General features: G+C 43.4%; 1 pseudogene; it reads left to right on the top strand.

Moving 5' to 3' along the window:
• Window positions 1-1,175: 1,175 nt before the first annotated feature.
• On the top strand, window positions 1,176-1,729 carry LOC128573072 (60S ribosomal protein L12-like; annotated as a pseudogene).
• Window positions 1,730-6,000: the final 4,271 nt, after the last annotated feature.

Consider the following 6,000-nt stretch of genomic DNA (forward strand, 5'->3'; position numbering starts at 1 on the left):
AACCTGACCTGCTAGATCAGAAACTCTGTGGGTTGGCCAGCAATCTTTGTTTTAACAAGCCCTCCAGGTGACAGCTAATGTATGCTGAAGTTTGAGAGTGTAAGGAAGGAAAAACTTTTCCTTTTCCCTCCTAGTTTCTCTGCCTGGGGCCCTGCAAAGTAGACCGACAAAAGACAGATCAATAATAGAGAAACAGTTTGTTAATGCCTGCAGGAACGTCAGTGGTGAGTAGCTCAAGGGTGGTTAGGACTTGGCTTATACAGCTCTCAGCAAAAATAAATTTGGAGAGAAGTGACAACACAAAGGAAAAGGAGTTTAGGCTTCCCGGGGCAGCTCACTGTGGGAAGGTACTTGTATGTGGGACACCAGTGAAGTGAGGTATGTTTGTGCAGGTCCATCCTGACGCCCACTTTTCATCTTTTCTGCAGTCATAAAACTTTCTCAGAAAAAAAGGTATTCATGGCAGTCCTCATTTATCAGAAGTAAAGTTTCTGTATTTAGTTACAGATAAGGGAAGCTCTGGGAAGTCATCTTTGTACATCTGTTTTTTCTCATTTTCACGTAGCTCAAAATAATCCTATGCCAATGTGGCATATTTGGGGTTGGCATACAACATACATAATGCTTTATATGTATTACTGGAGTGAATAAAAATACCATTCTTTCCCTTTCACCTACAGGCTCTGCATGGGGGTGGGGCTGAGGTCCTCCCTATCCTCTGGCCATGCAGCTTGCTCACTACCCCTCCTCAGATGCTGACACCTGGGAAAGAACACTATTAACCCCTATTTTACAGAGAATCCCCTCCGGACACAAATATGAGTTTCTCCTTCAAGAACAGAAGACAGCCTCCAAATGGAAAAACACTTGCTATCTAGACATGATGCTAAAGACAAAAGCCTCAGTGAACTTCTAGTTTTTCCTTTTAGTCATTGATCAGTAGAATCTGCCTGCAAACAATCAACTTATTGAGTTTCAGTTTTTTTTTTTTTGCAGTTTTTGGCCAGGGCTGGGTCTGAACCCGCCACCTCTGGCATATGGGGCCGGCGCCCTAGTCCATTGAGCCATAGGTGCCGCCCTGTGAGTTTCCCTTTTTAAAACTTATATATATATTTTTAAATTTCAGATTAACATGAAGGTATAAACAGTTAGGTTGGCTTTTGGCTTGGAGGAGGCCAAGGTGCAACTTTCTTCAGCCATCTGAATCCAGGGTCATGTGACACCGTTGCCTCCACCATGCTGCCTAAGTTCAACTTCAAGGAGATCAACGTGTACCTGAGGTACACTAGTGGCGTAGTTGGTGCCGTGTCTGCCCTGGCCCCTGAGGTCAGCCCCCTGGGTTTGTTTCCAAAAAGGGTTGGTGATGACATTGCCAAGGCAACTGGTGACTGGAAGGGTCTGAGGATTACAGTGAAACTGACTAACCAGAACAGACAGGCCCAGATTGAAGTGGTACCTTCTGCCTCTGCCCATCATCAAAACCCTCAAGGAACTACTGAGAGACAAAAAGAAACAGAAAAACATTAAACACAATGGAACTATCACTTTTGATAAGATTGTCAACATTGTCAGACAGATACAGCCCTGATCTTCAGCCAGAAAACTCTCTGGAACCATTAGAGAGATCCTGGGGACAGCCAAGTCAGTGGGCTGCAATGTTGATAGCTGCCACCCTCATGACATCATAAATGACATTAACAGTGGTGCTGTGGAATGCCCAGGTAGTTAAAAAGCACAAGGGAAGGCTTGGCACCTGTGGCTAAGGTGCCAGCCACATACACCTGAGCTGGCGAGTTCAAATCCAGCCCAGGCCCACCAAACAACAATGACGGCTGCAACCAAAAAATAGCCAGGTGTTGTGGCGGGCACCTGTAGTCCCAGCTACTTGGGAGGCAGAGGCAGGAGAATCCCTTGAGCCCAGGAGTTGGAGGTTGCTGTGAGCTGTGGTGCCACAGCACTCTACCCAGGGCAACAGTGTGGCCTCAAAAAAAAAAAAAAGTGCAAGGGAAAATGTTTCAATAAAGGATCATTTGACACTAAAAACAAAATAACAATCCCCCAAACAATTAGGTTGCAATGTTTGTGTTTGTTAGGTAAAGGCCAACTTGTAGCTGTGCCCTTCACCCAGGAAGTGTGCCATATACCTTATATGGTGGCTGTTAGGCGGGACAACATCAATCCCTTTCCCTCCTCCACCCTCCCACTTGAATTGAATTGAGTTTTTCTCTTATTCAAGGGTGTGTATTAGTTCATCTACTGGTTTCATATTAGTATTGAATACATTGGATACTTGCTTTTCCATTTTTTTTTTTTTTTGTAGAGACAGGGTCTCACTTTATGGCCCTCGGTAGAGTGCCGTGGCCTCACACAGCTCACAGCAACCTCCAACTCCTGGGCTTAAGTAATTCTCTTGCCTCAGCCTCCCGAGTAGCTGGGACTACAGGCGCCTGCCACAATGCCTGGCTATTTTTTGGTTGCAGTTTGGCCGGGGCCGGGTTTGAATCCGTCACCCTCGGTATATGGGGCCGGCGCCTTACTGACTGAGCCACAGGCGCCGCCCTGCTTTTCCATTCTTGCAATACTATACTAAAGAGAATGTTCTCCAGCTCTATCCAGGTTACAACAAAAGATATAAAGTCTCCATCATTTTTATGGCTGAATAGTATTCCATGGTATAATTACACCACAGTTTATTAAGCCATTCATTTGTTTATGGCCACTTGGGTTGCTTCCACATCTTGGCGATTATAAATTGAGCTGATAATCAATCTAGTGCCAATGTTCTTGTTTTTATTATTATTATTTTTTTTTACAGTTTTTGGTTGGGGCTGGGTTTGAACCCACCACCTCCAGTATATGGGGTTGGCGCCCTACTCCTTGAGCTACAGGTGCCACCAATCTAGTGCCAATGTTCTTATGATAAAATGATTTTTTTTCTTCTGAGTAGATACCTTAGTAACAGGGTTGCGGATTAAATGGTAGGTCTATTTTGAGTTCTTTGAAGATTCTCCATATTTTTTGTTTGTAAGAGGCTGTATTAGTTTGCAATCACACCAACAATGTAAATATCATTTTGATTTGCATTTCTCTGATGATTAGAGATGATAAGCATTTTTTTCTTTTTTTTTTTTTTTTTGGCCAGGGCTGGGTTTGAACCCGCCACCCTCAGCATATGGGGCCAGCACCCTACTCCTTGAGCCACAGGCACTGCCCGATAAGCATTTTTTCATGTGTTTGTTGGCCATTCATCTGTCTTCTTCAGAGAACATTCTGTTCGTGTGTCTTGCCCAGTGTTAGATGGGATTGTGAGTTTTACCTTTACAGCTCACAATTTATGGCCTCTAATGTGATTTAGTTATTTCATGTGCTTGTGAATTATTGTTTAGAAATTTTACAAAATGATAGTGTAAAAATAAATGACAGTTGCCAAATTAATTGTTCAGCAGTAGGCTTTGAAAAATTTTCCTTAAAGGTTCACGGGATTCTATAAGGGAGAAAAAAATCTTTTCAGTGTCTGAGGCCTGGGAATTATTTATTTATTTATTTATTTTTTTCAGTTTGGCTGGGGCCAGGTTTGAACCTGCCACCCTCAGTACACGGGGCTGGTGCCCTACCCACTCAGCCACAGGCATTGCCCAAGACCTGAGAATTAAACTGATAAAAATAAAGGTCAGGGGCAGCGCCTGTGGCTCAGTGAGTAGGGCGCCGACCCCATATGCCGAGGGTGGCGGGTACAAACCCAGCCCGGCCAAACTGTAACAAAAAATTGCCGGGCGTTGTGGCGGGCGCCTGTAGTCCCAGTTACTGGGGAGGCTGAGGCAAGAGAATCACCTAAACCCAGGAGCTGGAGGTTACTGTGAGCTGTGATGCCACGACACTCTACCAAGGGCGATAAAGTGAGACTCTGTCTCTACAAAAAAATAAATAAATAAATAAAGTCAACAAGAAAAAACATTTATTTTATATGTACGTGGGGAGGAGCCTCACAGAAAGCAAATGAAAACACCCCAAATTAGTTAGACTTGGGAGTTTATATCCACATATACAATTTTAACAAAAGGCAATAAACTGTGGAGAAGTGACAAGACAAAGAAAAATGTATTTGAGCTTCTAGGTGTGGTAAATTGTGGGAAGGTAAATATATGGAGAAAGCTAGTAAAAGACAAGGGTTACTTGGTAACGTTTGCTAGAAAGACTTAAGTTGGTGCTATTTGCAATAAAAAGAGGTATCTTCTCTTCCTAATATAGGAGTAGGGGAACACCTTCATGGAGGAAAATTAAGTTCTTCTTTTAGGCAGAAAAGTGGAGGGAAGAGAATTCCTCTTGTGTATGTGATGTTCCTCAATTGCCTTCAGCACAAACTTATTCCTATGCCAAAGTGACACCTCTTGGGGTGTCATATTCTGATACCCTTCAATTTAAAGGCTGTAAAAACATCTATTTGTGATTTGGGTGTTGGAAGTTTCATTGTTCTCTTTCTACTCCAGAATAATGTGTTAAAAAGTGGTTTATTTCCCAAAACTGACACTAGTCTGATAACGAGAAAACAATAGACAACCCAGATTGTGGTATGTTTGTATGTTTTACAGGATACCTGGTCAGAACTCTTTAAGATGGTCAAGGTCATAAAAAATAAGGATAGACTCAGAAACTGACACAGTGCAGAGGAGATTAAGGAGACATGATGATGCAATGCAATGTGGTACCCTACCTGGACAGGAGAAAGATATCAGTGAAAAACTCAGTGAAGTGTAGATGAAGTATGGAGTCTAATAGCAAAGTGGCGGTGTTAGTGTCTCAATTCTGGCATATATACCATGGCAATGTATGATGATAATGTTCAGGGAAATAAAACTAGGTGACATGTATACAGGAACACCTCATGCTATCTTTGCAATTCTTCTTTAAACATAAAGTTATTCCAAAACACAAAATTCAATTTAAAATACCTTCAATTATATGTAATGACTAGAGTAGAACTATATTTCTCAAATGTCAGTCATTTATGTAGAATCATGGGTTTGCTTTTTGTTATGATTCATACCATCCACTTCCTCTAAATTGAAAAGTATTTTAAAATAATGCAAGTAGGCTGGGCATAGTGGCTCATGCCTATAATCCTCCCACTCTGGGAGTCAAAAGTGCGAGGATCACTTGAGCTTAGGAATTTGAGACCAGCCTGAGCAAGAGAGAGAACTCCATCTGCTGGGGCTAAAAAAAATTAGCCTGGTGTGGGTGCCTGTAGCCCCAGCTACTCAGTAGGCCAAGGCAAGAGAATCATTTCAACCCAGGAGTCTGAGGTTGCTGTGAGCTAGACTGATGTCTAGCCTGGGGCCACAGAGTGAGACTCTGATCAAAAAAAAAAAAAAGCTAAACAGCAGGCAGTGGAGGCCACACAGGCCAAGGTGGAGACAGCTGGTAGAGGCCCCCCAGGTCGAAACTGTCTGGGGGGTGACATGAGAGGCAGGGGAGGCCTTGAGCTCTACACTGAGGAACTGGTACTTTTTTCCAGAGGTGCAGATTTTAGCACTGAGTGAGAATGTCAGGTGCCTTTTAGAGCATCCACTCTCTGCCTACTCTGTGTAGTATGAGTTTGATGTGACAAGCCTGGAAGAGAGAAGCTGTCTTTGGGAGGCAGTACCAGGAGGAATGTAAGAATTATGGGGGGAGGGCAACCTAGGTAGAGGTATTGATAATAGAGCTATGATAAATGAGAAATATTTAGAAGGTAAAACTGACTGGCATGGTGGCTCACACCTGTAATCCTAGCACTCTGGGAGGCCCAGGCGGGTGGATTGCCTGAGCTCAGGAGTTTAAGACTAGCCTGAGTAAGAGTGAAACCCCTGTCTCTACTAAAAGTAGAAAAACTAGCCAGGCATTGTGGTGGGTACCTGTAGTCCCAGCTGCTCAGAGGCTGAGGCAAGAAGATCACTTGAGCCTATGAGTTTGAGGTTGCTGTGAGCTATGATGCCATGACACTGTACCCAGAGAGACAGAATG

This window comes from Nycticebus coucang, chromosome 2, assembly GCF_027406575.1.
Source record: "Nycticebus coucang isolate mNycCou1 chromosome 2, mNycCou1.pri, whole genome shotgun sequence".
Lineage (NCBI taxonomy): Eukaryota > Metazoa > Chordata > Mammalia > Primates > Lorisidae > Nycticebus > Nycticebus coucang.